Source organism: Hypanus sabinus, chromosome 16 (assembly GCF_030144855.1).
Source record: "Hypanus sabinus isolate sHypSab1 chromosome 16, sHypSab1.hap1, whole genome shotgun sequence".
NCBI lineage: Eukaryota > Metazoa > Chordata > Chondrichthyes > Myliobatiformes > Dasyatidae > Hypanus > Hypanus sabinus.
This window is the reverse complement of record NC_082721.1, coordinates 7,501-22,591: the sequence shown is the minus strand read 5'-3', so window position 1 is coordinate 22,591 and position 15,091 is coordinate 7,501. Positions and strand designations below refer to the sequence as shown.

General features: G+C 47.3%; 1 protein-coding gene across 1 annotated transcript in view; it reads right to left on the bottom strand.

The window, feature by feature from the left end:
• Positions 1-14,741, bottom strand: part of LOC132405932 (N-acetyllactosaminide beta-1,3-N-acetylglucosaminyltransferase 3-like) — a 115,848-nt gene extending 101,107 nt beyond the window's left edge. Inside the window, exon 1 of the mRNA XM_059990921.1 lies at positions 14,646-14,741. The gene's annotated coding sequence lies outside the window, so the exon portion shown is untranslated. The remainder of the gene's footprint in view (positions 1-14,645) is intronic.
• Between the last annotated feature and the right edge of the window lie 350 nt (positions 14,742-15,091).

Here is a 15,091-nt window from a genome sequence, read left to right as displayed (position 1 = left end):
CCACAATTAAATGTTTTCACAAATTGTCCACTCCTATCCCTCTCCAGCACTATGATAAAGGAGATGAAGTTGTGATCACTACCACCAAAATGCTCTCCCATTGAGAGATCTGACACCTGACCAGATTCATTTCCCAATAGCAGATCAAGTACAGCCTCTCCTCTAGATGTCGTATCCTAACAAGCTGCACCCCATCCAAACCCTTTGTTCTAAGAAGATGCCAGTCAATATTAGGAAAGTTAAAATCACCCACCCTATTATTATAGCACCATTCCAGAATCTGCCTCCCCATCTTCCCTTTGACGTCTCTCTTACTATTGGGGGGGTCTATAAGAAACACCCAATAGAGTTATTGCCCCCTTCTTCTTTCTGACTTCCACCCACAATGTCTCAGTAAATAACCCCTCCATGACTTCCTCCTTTTCTGCAGCCGTGATACTATCACTGCTTAGCAGTGCCACTTCCCCACCTCTTTTACCTCCCCCCCTGTCCTTTTTGAAACATCTAAAGCCCAGGATACTCAGCAGCCATTCCTGCCCCTGAGATATCCAAGTTTCTGTAATGGTGCAACATCATTGCTCTGAAAAAACTGGAAAAAAACTTTTTGGTATCCTGCTTTATATTATTGGCTAGTTTACCCGCATATTTCCTCTAGACAGCTTCTATGTTACCCGGTTGACAGAACATTATGTGCCAAAGGGCCTATAATGTGCTGTAGATTTCTATGATTCTATTGTCCTCTCCTTGCTATATGGAGTGAAGTTATGGACAACCCAACCCCTGCCTCTTTAAACAACTCCTGTCGGCCAACTCAAGGATGCAAAGTGCATTCCGGGGGTGGGGGGTGGAAAAAGCAGTCAAGGACAATATCAAGCCCCACCTGAGAAAGTGCCATAACAACCTGGATGAATGAGAGAAATTAGCACAAGATAGGGAAAGCTGGAGAAGGACTGTCTATGAGGGGACTGCACAGCTCAAAGAATACCTCTAGTGTGCCACTGAGACTGAACGGCTTCAACACAAGGAGAGTCTGGGAAAGACACAACCAGCTGTATCCACCACCACTTCAATGGCCTACGCCTGCCAGCACTGCAATAGGAATTGTGGATCACAGATTGGCCTCTTCAGTCATCACAAGACCAGATCAACCACCAGGAGAAGAATCATACTCGACTACAAGTGATCACTGATGATAATGATGATGATATGCTGGACCTAGGACAGATCCCCTGAAATAATAACACTGAAGAATTAAAAGTTGCTGATTCTCTACGCTTCTGATCCTCTGATGAAGATAGGCTCATGGACCTCTGGTTTCCTCCTCCTACAGTCATTAATCAGCTCTTTGGTTTTGCTGACATTGAGTGAGAGGTTGTAGTTGTGGCACCATTCAACCAAATTTTCAATCTCCCTTCTATATGCTGATTCATCATTCCTTTTATCTTTTGTCTCCTCCCTGTCCCTTTTGAAACATCTAAGCCCCCAAAACATGCCGCAACCATCCCTACCCTTGAGACAGACAAGTCACTGTAGTATTCACAAAGATGTAGTATTCCATCTCCTGATCCATGCTCCAAGTTCATCACACTTGTTTCTGATACTTTGTGCAACCCATCCAACTAACTGCAATTATGCTCTGTTTACTGTGTATCCTACCCCACAGTCTCACAACAGGATATTTCTACCTTTACACATTGGCTCCATTCTCTCACCTATCACTCTTGTTCCCATCCATTTGCAACCTGGTTTAAACCCTCCCCAACAGCTCGAACAAATCTCCACTGAAGACATTGATCCTCTTAAGTTCTCACTGGCATATGGCACAGGCAGGAATCCAGTGATTACTACATTGAAGTCCTGTTTCTTAGTTTCCTTCCAATACTTTCTATATTCACTCTTCAGGATCTCATCTCTTTTCCTAGTTATGTTCTTAATATTATTGTGTACCACAATGTCTGGCTGCTCACTCTTCCCATTTCTGTAAGTTCCAGGTAAATCTGTTTTATGATTCAACCTAGTGTCCTACAGTTCAATGTGTCTGCTAAGTCCTTTGAGAAACTTCCTCACTATCTAGAACTCCAGAACTCCTCCAATATTGTCATCTGTAAACTTACCGATTAGCCCACCTACATTTTCATCCAAAACATTGACCCTTGTAGAATGCCACTTGTCACAGACTTACAGTCAGAAAATTACTCATCTACCACTGCCTTTTTATGTGACCGACATATTTTTGAAACCAATTTTGCCAATTCATCATCAATCCAAAATTATTTATATACATATATATTTATATCTAGAGAAAGATTATCTACTAACATTTATTTTTACAAACTCTCATAGTTATCATGACCATACTTCTTTCCACCTTGTCACTTCTAAAACTGCTATTTCCTTCTCAGTTCCATCAAATCTGCCGCTTATTTCTCAGGATGTACCTTTCCATTCTAGAATGCCTGAGGTATCTATTTTTTTTAAATACAGGGTTTCTTTTTCACCAGCTGTTTCTAATCTGTTTCTCACTCCAACTGCCTGTCATCATAACGGAGATAGGGTGCTGGATTGACCCCACTAGCCACAAGACCATAAATTTTGGCAGCAGAATTAGGCCATTTGGCCTATTGAGTCTACTCCACCATTGAATCGTGGCTGATTCTTTCTTCCCCTCCTCACTGGCCTTCTCCCTGTAACCTTTGAAGCTGTGGCCAATCAAGAGCCTAACAGCTTTAAATATACCCAGCGACCTGGCCGCCACAGCTGTCTATGGTAACAAATTCCACAGATTCACCACAGTCTGGTGAAATAAATTTCACTGCATTTCTATTTTAAATGGGTGCCCCTCTATCCTGAGGCTGTGCCCTCTTGTCCTAGACTCCCCCACCATGGGAAACATCCTTTCCACATCTACTCTGTCCAGGCTTTTTACAATTTGAAAGGTTCCAATGAGATCCCCACCTCATCCTTCTAAATTCCAGTGAGTACAGGCCGAGAGCTATCAACCGTTCCTCATATGATAACCCTTTCATTCCTGGAATTATCCTTGTGAACCTCCTCAACCCTCTCCAATGCCAGCATATATTTTCTTAGATAAGAAGCCCAAAACTATTCACAATTACCAAGGTGAGGCCTCACCAGTGCCTCTTAAACCCTGAATATTACATCATGATCTTATATTCTAAACCTCTTAAAATGAATTCTAACGTTGTATTTGCCTTCTACCAATCAGTCAACGCTCTAACCATTCTAGTAACTTTCCTGTAATACCATGGACTCTTAACTTGGAAAGCAGCCTCATGTGTGGCACCTTGGCAAAGACTTTCTGAAAGTCGAAATATACAACGTCCACAGCATCCCCTTTATCTATCACACTTGTACTCTCCTCAAAGAATTCTAACAGGTTCATCAGGCAGGATTTTCCCTGAAAGAAACCATGATGACTTTGTACTACCTTGTCCTGTGACCGAGTACTCCATAACCTCATCCCCAACAATAGACTCCACCATCTTCCCAACCACATGGTTCATATTTTTCCCTGTTATGCTTTTCTGTTCTCTATGTAAACACTGTTTGGGTTACTGTTGAAGGTAAGAGATAGGAGAATTGTGTGCCATCCAATGGGGATGAACGGATTCAGGGGAGGTTTCTCTGGTGAGGGACACTAAGGCTGGGCTTGGGGCTTTTGAGAGGGATGAAGTGAGAAGATGCCAGAGAGAAGAAGTTAGAGGTGTCAGCCCAGAGTGGGGCTGGGATTTGATGAAGCCCGGGGAGATTGAAGGAGGATCGACGAAGGGAAAACCATGAGCTCCAGCTTGTGCACGTTAGACTGTTACATTTAAAATGGTCCTTTTGTTGTTTTGCTTTCTCTTACTAACCCTTTAGTCAAATTAAGAGTTATAAAGCTAAATCTTTTAATTATTTGCAGTGTATTGTCTGTTATTTCGAGGTACTGATTTGTAACAGGGCAACAAATCACTCAGCATCCACACAAGCAGGAGGATTTGGGAGGCTTGCACTTCAATCTCCCACAATCTCCGGCCGGGCCGGAGGGTGTCTTCCCGAGACTTACACAGCCAATAGAACCAGAGTGTCACATTATCATTTGAGACTAAGCCAGTCAATGTAGTATCATCAGCAAATTTAAATAGCAGATTGCAGCTGTGGTTGGTGACACAGTCATCAGTATACAGAGAGTAAAGGAAGGGTCTTAGGACACAGCCCTGGGGGTTCCTGTGTTGAGGGTCAGACGTGAGGTAGCCCACTCTTTCCATCTGCCTGAAATCTGACAGGAAGTCCAGGATCCAGCTACACAAGGCAAAGTGAAGGCTTCTTGTCAAGCCAGGAGGAATTATGGTATTGAATGCTGAACTGTATTCCATGAACAGCATTTTCACATAAGCATTCTTTTTCTCCAGGTGTATAAGGACGGTGTGTAGAACAGTAGCTATTGCATCATCCGTCGATCAGTTATGTCAGTAGGCGAATTGTAGAGGGTCCAGTGTAGGTGGCAGCTTGCTGCAGATATAGTCCTTGACCAGCCTCTCAATGCATTTACTTATTATTGAGGTGAGTTGTTCAGATATGTTACCTTGGTGATTTTAGGTACAGGAACAATAGTGGATATTTTGAAGCAGGAGGGCACTCTACACTGTAGAGGAAGTGATTTAAAATGTCTGTAAGCACACCTGCCACTGGTGTAAGCACATGGCAGAATCTTGCAACCAGTACATCAATATTCACAAGTTCCACCAGCTCCAACAGGATCCTACCAATAAGCACATCTTTCACTTCTACGTCCACTGTTTGCACGATTCTCTTGTTCACTTGTCCCTTCCAACTTATTTTCCTCCTTTCACTTATCCCTGAGAATTTTACACCGGCATCTTCACCCATTCCCTCACTAACATTCAGGTTCACAAACAGTCCTTTCAAGTGAGATGATACTTCACCTGTATGTCAGGGTCATCTATTGTATCTCGTCCTCCGGTATGACATTTGCAGGACCACTTCATTGAGCACCTTCACTCATACCACTGCAAAGGTAGAATCACCCAGTGGCTACCCATTTCAATTCAACTTCCCATTCCCATACCGAGATGTCTGACTGTATACTGCCACAATGAATCCAAACTCATGTACATGTCTCCATGTACTCATTTAGTTTTGGTTGTCCTGTTATAGGAAAGACAACATTGAAGAGGAAAGAGTGCAGAAAAGGTTTACAAGAATGCTGCCAAAACCTAAGGGTCTGAGATATAGCGAGAGGTTGGGTAGGCTATGACTTTAATCTTTAAATGTAGGAAACTGATGGATGATCTAAAAGAGGTATATAAAATCATGAGAAGTATTGATAGTGTGGGGTAGTACTTCTGTGGTGGGCTTGTTGTGCTTTGCCCAGGAGCAGCTTATCCAACTTTGTCCTCCATCTGCCACCCAGCTCTCAACTGTGGCTCCAAGTAACTGCATGAGACAGTGGCCACACCCTGATACACTACTTCGACGGGGGGCTAAATCAGGTGAGGGTAATCTTGGCAAGATTGCGATAAGCCAGTTCTGGTGTACTGGTCACATGAGATCAACTATAGGATGCAATAGCCAAGAAGTGGTGCTGCAACACTTAGTGGTGTGCAAAGGGCATGACAAAGCACGGAAGGCGTCAGGGCTATCCACTCCAGCTGAGGAAGTCCCAGTCGTGGTGATTTTTTGTTCAATTAACCAAGAGAGTGGAATTGACCCAGTGCAACCTCTTTGTAACTATAAAAGTCCTCCTGCATTGGTTACATCATCGTCAGAAGCAATGGACAGCCAACATATAGATAGAGTGAAAGAGGAGCTAAAAACTAGAGGGCATAGGAATAAGGTGTGAGGTGAAAGAATTAAAGAAGATTTAAGGGACAAAATTCATGCAGAAGATGGTGCAAACGTGGAATGAACTGCCAGAGGAAGTGGTAGACAGGTACAATAACAAAATGTAAAAGACATTTGGGTAAGTACATGGATAGGAATGGTTTAGACACATAGGAGCTGAGCTCATTCAAATGAGACTAGCTTGATGGGCAGTATGGATAAGTAGGGCCAAATACCCTTTCCCCTGCTGTGACCATGACACTATAATTCTTTTAACCACTTGTAATATGACAAACCTCTCATCTCAAGCACTGACTAAGTAAACCTTTTACACTATGTTCAAAGCTAGACCATTTTTAATTCTCTGACCTTCTCACCCCAACACTTTGCCCGCTGTACTCCCTCTCATTTGTCACAACTCTCCCACTTGGTGGTATTGTACTGTAATAACAGGCCCCCACCCCTCCACCCCAGATTTCTGGATATTACCGCCCTCTAGTGGTGCTCTTCTACAATACCCAAATACAATGAAATGACAGGAACGTGAAATTAATAAGAGTCAGTGCAGATAAAACAGCTTACAGAGAAAGATATCCACCTGTGAGAAGAGAACAAAGAATTGAATGCTTATTTGAAGCTTGAAGAATTGTTTGGATACGTGGGGGAGGATGGAAATGAAGATTTGTTGTGTCCATTTTGCATTCTTTTGCATACCGTGCTCCCATGAACAAAAGTCATGGGAAGAAAAGTGGTTTGTTGGAGATAGATTCTTAATCAAGTCGTGATGAAGGGACTTAGCCTGAAACGCCAACTGTACATTTCCAACTGTGAGAGGTAAGGCCACGGCATTTTGAGTGGTGATGTATGAGGTGCTATGGCGGATAGGCTCATATGGTGAAGCCAGGTTAATCTGGTCCATGCCTTTCATTATCGTGGTTAGGTTGAGAGTATGTGGGCAGTGGGTGAATCAGCCCTCTTGTGATTTTTGATCTCGTCACTTGAGATTCAGTTTCACATGACCCTGCCACTTTGATCTGGCCCATGCCTTCATTAACCAGATCCAGCACTTGCCTTTGTTGAATCTGGCCCCTCCTGACAAAGGACATCGCATTAGGGTTAGGGTTAGCGGAACTGTCATTGTGACAGGTCACCCCAGGTGGGAGTATTGTCCACATCTGATCTGTCATTGTGGCAGAACACCAGAAGAAGGGAGTGTTGTTTACAATGGATCAGCCCTTGCAGCAGGACACCAGCAGGTGGGAGTGTTGTACACAGCCGGACTGTCATTCCAGAAGGCACCGCAAGGTGGGAGTGTTTTTTGCAAGAGATCAGTTCCTCCGGCAGGACACCAGCCACACCAAGACTGACATCGCGGCGGGACACTACCAGGTGGGAATGTTATACACAGTGCACATGTCATTCTGGCAGGACACCACGAGGTGGGAGTGTTGTCCCACATCTAACATGTTGTTCTGGCAGGACACCACCAGGTGGGAGCATTGTCCACATCTAACATGTTGTTCTGGCAGGTCACCACCAGGTGGGAGCATTGTCCACATCTAACATGTTGTTCTGGCAGGACACCACCAGGTGGGAGTGTTGTCCCACATCTAACATGTTGTTCTGGCAGGACACCACCAGGTGGGAGCATTGTCCACATCTAACATGTTGTTCTGGCAGGACACCACCAGGTGGGAGTGTTGTCGCACATCTAACATGTTGTTCTGGCAGGACACCACCAGGTGGGAGAGCTGTCCCACATCTAACATGTTGTTCTGGCAGGACACCACCAGGTGGGAGTGTTGTCCCACATCTAACATGTTGTTCTGGCAGGACACCACCAGGTGGGAGTGTTGTCCCACATCTAACATGTTGTTCTGGCAGGACACCACCAGGTGGGAGCGTTGTCCACATCTAACATGTTGTTATGGCAGGACACCACCAGGTGGGAGCATTGTCCACATCTAACATGTTGTTCTGGCAGGACACCACCAGGTGGGAGTGTTGTCCCACATCTAACATGTTGTTCTGGCAGGACACCACCAGGTGGGAGTGTTGTCCCACATCTAACATGTTGTTCTGGCAGGACACCACCAGGTGGGAGTGTTGTCGCACATCTAACATGTTGTTCTGGCAGGACACCACCAGGTGGGAGAGCTGTCCCACATCTAACATGTTGTTCTGGCAGGACACCACCAGGTGGGAGCATTGTCCACATCTAACATGTTGTTCTGGCAGGACACCACCAGGTGGGAGCATTGTCCACATCTAACATGTTGTTCTGGCAGGACACCACCAGGTGGGAGCATTGTCCACATCTAACATGTTGTTCTGGCAGGTCACCACCAGGTGGGAGCATTGTCCACATCTAACATGTTGTTCTGGCAGGACACCACCAGGTGGGAGAGCTGTCCCACATCTAATATGTTGTTCTGGCAGGACACCACCAGGTGGGAGCATTGTCCACATCGAACATGTTGTTCTGGCAGGACACCACCAGGTGGGAGTGTTGTCGCACATCTAACATGTTGTTCTGGCAGGACACCACCAGGTGGGAGCATTGTCCACATCTAACATGTTGTTCTGGCAGGACACCACCAGGTGGGAGAGCTGTCCCACATCTAATATGTTGTTCTGGCAGGACACCACTAGCAGAGAGTGTTGTCCACATCTAATCTGTTGTTATGGCAGGACATCACCAGGTGGGAGTATTGTCCACATCTGATCTGTCATTGTGGCAGAACACCAGAAGAAGGGAGTGTTGTTTACAAGGGATCAGCCCTTGCAGCAGGACACCAGCAGGTGGGAGTGTTGTACACAGGGGTCATCTCAATCATCAGGACACCACCAGGTCGGAGTGTTGGGGACAGTGGAACTGTCATTGTGACAAGTCACCACCAGGTGGGAGTCATGTCCACCCTGGACTTGTCATTAAGGCAGGACAGCACCAGTGGAAGTGTTGTTCCCAGTGGATCTGCTGTTACAGCAGAACACCACCAGGTGGGTGTGTTCTCCATAGACAGGTTGTCATTATGGCAGGACGCCACCAGTTGAAATGTTGTCCACGGTGATCCTGTCATTGCGGTATGACAACACCCAGTGGGAGTATTATCCACGGCAAAACTGTCGTTTCAGCAGGACACCAACAGGTCAAAGTGTTGTACACAGCTGGACTGTCATTCCAGAAGGCACCGCAAGGTGGGAGTGTTTTTTGCAAGAGATCAGTTCCTCCGGCAGGACACCAGCAGATGGGAGTGTTGTCCACACCAAAACTGACATCGCGGCAGGACTCTACCAGGTGGGAATGTTATACAGAGTGCACATGTCATTGTGGCAGGACACCACCAGGTGGGAGCATTGTCCACATCTAACATGTTGTTCTGGCAGGACACCACCAGGTGGGAGTGTTGTCCCACATCTAACATGTTGTTCTGGCAGGACACCACCAGGTGGGAGCATTGTCCACATCTAACATGTTGTTCTGGCAGGACACCACCAGGTGGGAGTGTTGTCGCACATCTAACATGTTGTTCTGGCAGGACACCACCAGGTGGGAGAGCTGTCCCACATCTAACATGTTGTTCTGGCAGGACACCACCAGGTGGGAGTGTTGTCCCACATCTAACATGTTGTTCTGGCAGGACACCACCAGGTGGGAGTGTTGTCGCACATCTAACATGTTGTTCTGGCAGGACACCACCAGGTGGGAGAGCTGTCCCACATCTAACATGTTGTTCTGGCAGGACACCACCAGGTGGGAGTGTTGTCCCACATCTAACATGTTGTTCTGGCAGGACACCACCAGGTGGGAGTGTTGTCCCACATCTAACATGTTGTTCTGGCAGGACACCACCAGGTGGGAGCATTGTCCACATCTAACATGTTGTTATGGCAGGACACCACCAGGTGGGAGCATTGTCCACATCTAACATGTTGTTCTGGCAGGACACCACCAGGTGGGAGTGTTGTCCCACATCTAACATGTTGTTCTGGCAGGACACCACCAGGTGGGAGTGTTGTCCCACATCTAACATGTTGTTCTGGCAGGACACCACCAGGTGGGAGTGTTGTCGCACATCTAACATGTTGTTCTGGCAGGACACCACCAGGTGGGAGAGCTGTCCCACATCTAACATGTTGTTCTGGCAGGACACCACCAGGTGGGAGAGCTGTCCCACATCTAATATGTTGTTCTGGCAGGACACCACTAGCAGAGAGTGTTGTCCACATCTAATCTGTTGTTATGGCAGGACATCACCAGGTGGGAGTATTGTCCACATCTGATCTGTCATTGTGGCAGAACACCAGAAGAAGGGAGTGTTGTTTACAAGGGATCAGCCCTTGCAGCAGGACACCAGCAGGTGGGAGTGTTGTACACAGGGGTCATCTCAATCATCAGGACACCACCAGGTCGGAGTGTTGGGGACAGTGGAACTGTCATTGTGACAAGTCACCACCAGGTGGGAGTCATGTCCACCCTGGACTTGTCATTAAGGCAGGACAGCACCAGTGGAAGTGTTGTTCCCAGTGGATCTGCTGTTACAGCAGAACACCACCAGGTGGGTGTGTTCTCCATAGACAGGTTGTCATTATGGCAGGACGCCACCAGTTGAAATGTTGTCCACGGTGATCCTGTCATTGCGGTATGACAACACCCAGTGGGAGTATTATCCACGGCAAAACTGTCGTTTCAGCAGGACACCAACAGGTCAAAGTGTTGTACACAGCTGGACTGTCATTCCAGAAGGCACCGCAAGGTGGGAGTGTTTTTTGCAAGAGATCAGTTCCTCCGGCAGGACACCAGCAGATGGGAGTGTTGTCCACACCAAAACTGACATCGCGGCAGGACTCTACCAGGTGGGAATGTTATACAGAGTGCACATGTCATTGTGGCAGGACACCACCAGGTGGGAGCATTGTCCACATCTAACATGTTGTTATGGCAGGACACCACCAGGTGGGAGCATTGTCCACATCTAACATGTTGTTCTGGCAGGACACCACCAGGGGGAGCGTTGTCCACATCTAACATGTTGTTCTGGCAGGACACCACCAGGTGGGAGTGTTGTCCCACATCTAACATGTTGTTCTGGCAGGACACCACCAGGTGGGAGCGTTGTCCACATCAAACATGTTGTTCTGGCAGGACACCACCAGGTGGGAGCATTCTCCACATCAAACATGTTGTTCTGGCAGGACACCACCAGGTGGGAGTGTTGTACACATCTGATCTGTCGTTATGACAGGACACCACCATGTGGGAGTATTGTCCACATCTGATCTGTAATTGTGGCAGGACTCCATCAGGAGTGTGACCCACATCTAAACTGTCATTATGGTAGGACACCACCAGGTGGGAGTGTTGTCCACATTGCATGAAGGTTAGGGTTATGTTGAGATTATGCGGCCAGTCAGCGAACGAGCCCTCTTGTGCTTTTTGATCTCATCACTTGAGATTCAGTTTCACGTGACCCTGCCAATTTGATCTGGCCCACGCCTTCATTGACCAAGTCCAACATTTGCCTTTGTTGAATCTTGCCCTTCCTGACATAAGACATCGGGTTTGTGGGAGTTTCCCAAGAATTAATCAGGGTGTGCTTAGGGTTTGTCGGGCTGAAGCCAGGGTTAATCAGGAAGTGCCTAGGGTTTGTGGTGGTATGTGCTCCTTTTTGACTTTAGGATTAAGTTTGAGTGTTGGGCTGGTGGATATATATGTGTGGCTGGAAGAGGTCGGGCAGCAAAGTTTTGAGTGGTGATGTATGAGGTCCTATGGGGGATCGGCTTATATGGTGAAGCCAGGTTAACCTGGCCCATGCCTTTCATTATAGTGGTCCGACACCGCTTGGTTCAACGAGCCGCGTGTGCACTGGAACACATCGTCAGTAATGCATCCTCGGATCGTCAGATGTTTCGGGCCTTTAATCACTATACATCCTCCCCAAAGTGGCCCAACGGTGTCAGGCTCAGACACTGCTCATTTTTTTTCCAGGGACCAATAATGAGAGGCATGTAATTCTGAGGGTATTGATATTTTTAAATATCATTACCTGGCATCTGTATGCCTGGGATTGCATGGGTTAAGTTGACAGTGTTTGCTGGGCATTCAGCAGAACTGCACCTGAGTTTAGCACTGACTTGTCTGTCGTCCCATCTTGGGTTTAATTTACTGGTTTTCTCTCGCCTCGTGTGTATCTGGGCTTTCTTATTGGCACTTCGAGGACTGGGAGAATGAAGAGTGTGTCACTGTAAGGTTAGGTTGAGATTATACGGGCAGTGGGCTAAAAAGCCCTCTTGTGCTTTTTGATCTCCTCACTTGAGATTCAGTTTCACGCCATCCTGCCACTTTGAACTGGCCCACGCCTTCATCAACCAAGTCCAACACTTGCCCCTGTTGAAATTTACCCCTCCTGACATAGGACATCGGGTCTGTGGGGGTTTAGCAAGGGTCAATCAGGGTGTGCTTTGGGTTTGTGAGGCTGAAGCCAGGGTTGATCAGGGAGTGCCTAGAGTTTGTGGGGGTGCGTACCCCATCTGGACTTCAAGATTGGGTTTGAGTTTTGGGCTGGTGGATGTATATGTTTGGCTGGGAGATGTTAGGCTGCAGAGTTTTGAGTGGTGATGTATGAACTGCTATGGCGGATGGGCTAGTATGGTGAAGCCAGGTTAATCTGGCCCATGCCTTTCATTATCGTGGTCCGACACTACTTGGTTCAATGAACCGGGTGTGCACTGGGACACATCGTCAGTAATGCACCTTCGATCGTCAGCTGTTTCGGGCCTTTAATCACTATATATCCTCCCCGAAGTGGCCCAACAGTGTCAGACTCAGACACTGCTTGTATTTTTCCAGGGACCAATAATGAGAGGCATGTAATTCTGAGGGTAATGATATTTTTAAAATATCATTACCTGGCATCTGTATGCCTGGGATTACATTGGTTAAATTGACAGTGTTTACTGGGCATTCAGCAGAACTGCACCTGAGAGCACTGACTTGTCTGTCGTCCCATCTTGGGTTTAATTTACTGGTTCTCTCTCGCCTTGTGTGTATCTGGGTTTTCTTATTGGCACTTTGTGAACCGGGAGAATGAAGAGCATGTCACTGTAAGGTCAGGTTGAGATTATGCGGGCAGTGGGCGAATCAGTACCTCTTCTGCTTTTTATTCTCGTCACTTGAGATTCAGTTTCACGCGATCCTGCCACTTCGATCTGGCCCACGCCTTCATTAACCAGGTCCAACACTTGCCTTTGTTAAGTTTTGCCCCTCCTGACTTAGGACATCGGGTTTGTGGGGGTTTAGCAAGGGTTAGTCGGGGTGTGCTTAGGGTTTCTGGGGCTGAAGCCAGGGTTAATTGGGAAGTGCCTATGGTTTGTGGGAGTGTGTGCCCCTTTTGGACTTTAGGATTGGGTTTGAGTGTAGGGCTGGTGGATGAATATGTTTGGCTGGGAGAGGTTAGGCTGCAGAGTTTTGAGTATGATCTGCTATGACAGCTAGGCTTCTATGGGGAAGTCAGGTTAATCTGGTCCAAGCCTTTAATTATCATCGTCCGACACCACTTGGTTCAACGAGCCGGGTGTGCACTGGGACACGTCGTCAGTAATGCACCCTCGGATCGTCAGGTGTTTCAGGCCTTTAATCATAATTAACCCTCCCCAAGGTGGCCCAGCCAAAGTTGATCAGACTTGGCTTGTGTATTTCCCATGGACCAGATAATGAGAGGCATGTAATTCTGAGGGTAATGCTATTTTTAAACATCATTACCTGGCATCTGTATGCCTGGGATTAGGATTAGGATTAGGGTTAGGGTTAGGGTTAGGTTGAAATTATGCGGGCAGTGGGCTAAAAAGCCCTCTTGTGATTTCTGATCTCCTCACTTGAGATTCTGTTTCACATCACCCTGCCACTTTGATCTGGCCCACGCCTTCATTAACCAGGTCCCACACTTGCCCTTATTAAATCCTACCCCTCTCAGAATATCTAATTTATGGGGATTTAGCAAAGGTTCCTAGGGTTTGTGGGGGTGTATGCCCCCCTTGGAAGTTGCCTAGGGTTTGTGGGGGTGACTACCCCTCTTGGAATTTGCCTATTTATGGGGGTGTATGCCCCTTTTGGACTTTAGGATTAGGTTTAAGTGTAGGGCTGGTGGATCTATATGTTTAGCTGGCAAAGGTTAGTCTGCAGAATTTAAAGTCTGAGCTCCTAAGCCAGCTGCTTGTATAGGAAAATCGAAACCTCTCATTATCATGTGCCAGGACACATCATCAGTAATGCACTCTCGGATCGTCGGGTGTTTCGAGCCTTTACATTAGACACCCTCCCCGAGCCGGCTCCGTCAAGTTGATCAAGCTTGCCGTGTGTATTACCCCTGGACCAGACAATGAAAGGCGACACCTCCCCTGAAATGGCTTAAACCAAGCCAATCACGCTTGGCGTATGTACTACCCCCTAGACCAGACAACGAAAGGCACAAAATTGTACAGGTCATACTACTTCTAAGGGTTTAATTCCAGGGCGGCCTAGCTCCTTGGGCCTCACTCAGGCCATGCGGAGAATCTGTAGGCCTACTTCTTAATTCCCTTAGGTAGTTGGGACTATTTTTCCAGAATTTTCACATAATGAAAGTTCTGGACTATTTTTAACCTGACCGTGGTTAAGAAGGAATCCCCAGGGACACTAACCAGAGTTACCCACTCGCCCACGTGGCAGGTATCGATCCACACAACCTCTCCTATCTTTGCCTTTCCACATCATTAAGACAATAATGTAAGTAAGACAATAAATAAAAGAATAATGTTCCTACTGCTTATCTTGCGTCTGCGATTTCGACTCCAACCAATTGCCTTCAAAAAAGCGTGATTCACGACAGGAAGGTCCAACTCAACTCTGCTCCGTCACTCGGGTCTTCTGGGCTTGGGCTTGGGCTTGGGCTTGGGCTAGGGCTAGGGCTAGGGCTAGGGCTAGGGCTAGGGCTAGGGCTAGGGCTAGGGCTAGGGCTAGGGCTAGGGCTAGGGCTAGGGCTAGGGCTAGGGCTAGGGCTAGGGCTAGGGCTAGGGCTAGGGCTAGGGCTAGGGCTAGGGCTAGGGCTAGGGCTAGGGCTAGGGCTAGGGCTAGGGCTAGGGCTAGGGCTAGGGCTAGGGCTAGGGCTAGGGCTAGGGCTAGGGCTAGGGCTAGGGCTAGGGCTAGGGCTAGGGCTAGGGCTAGGGCTAGGGCTAGGGCTAGGGCTAGGGCTAGGGCTAGGGCTAGGGC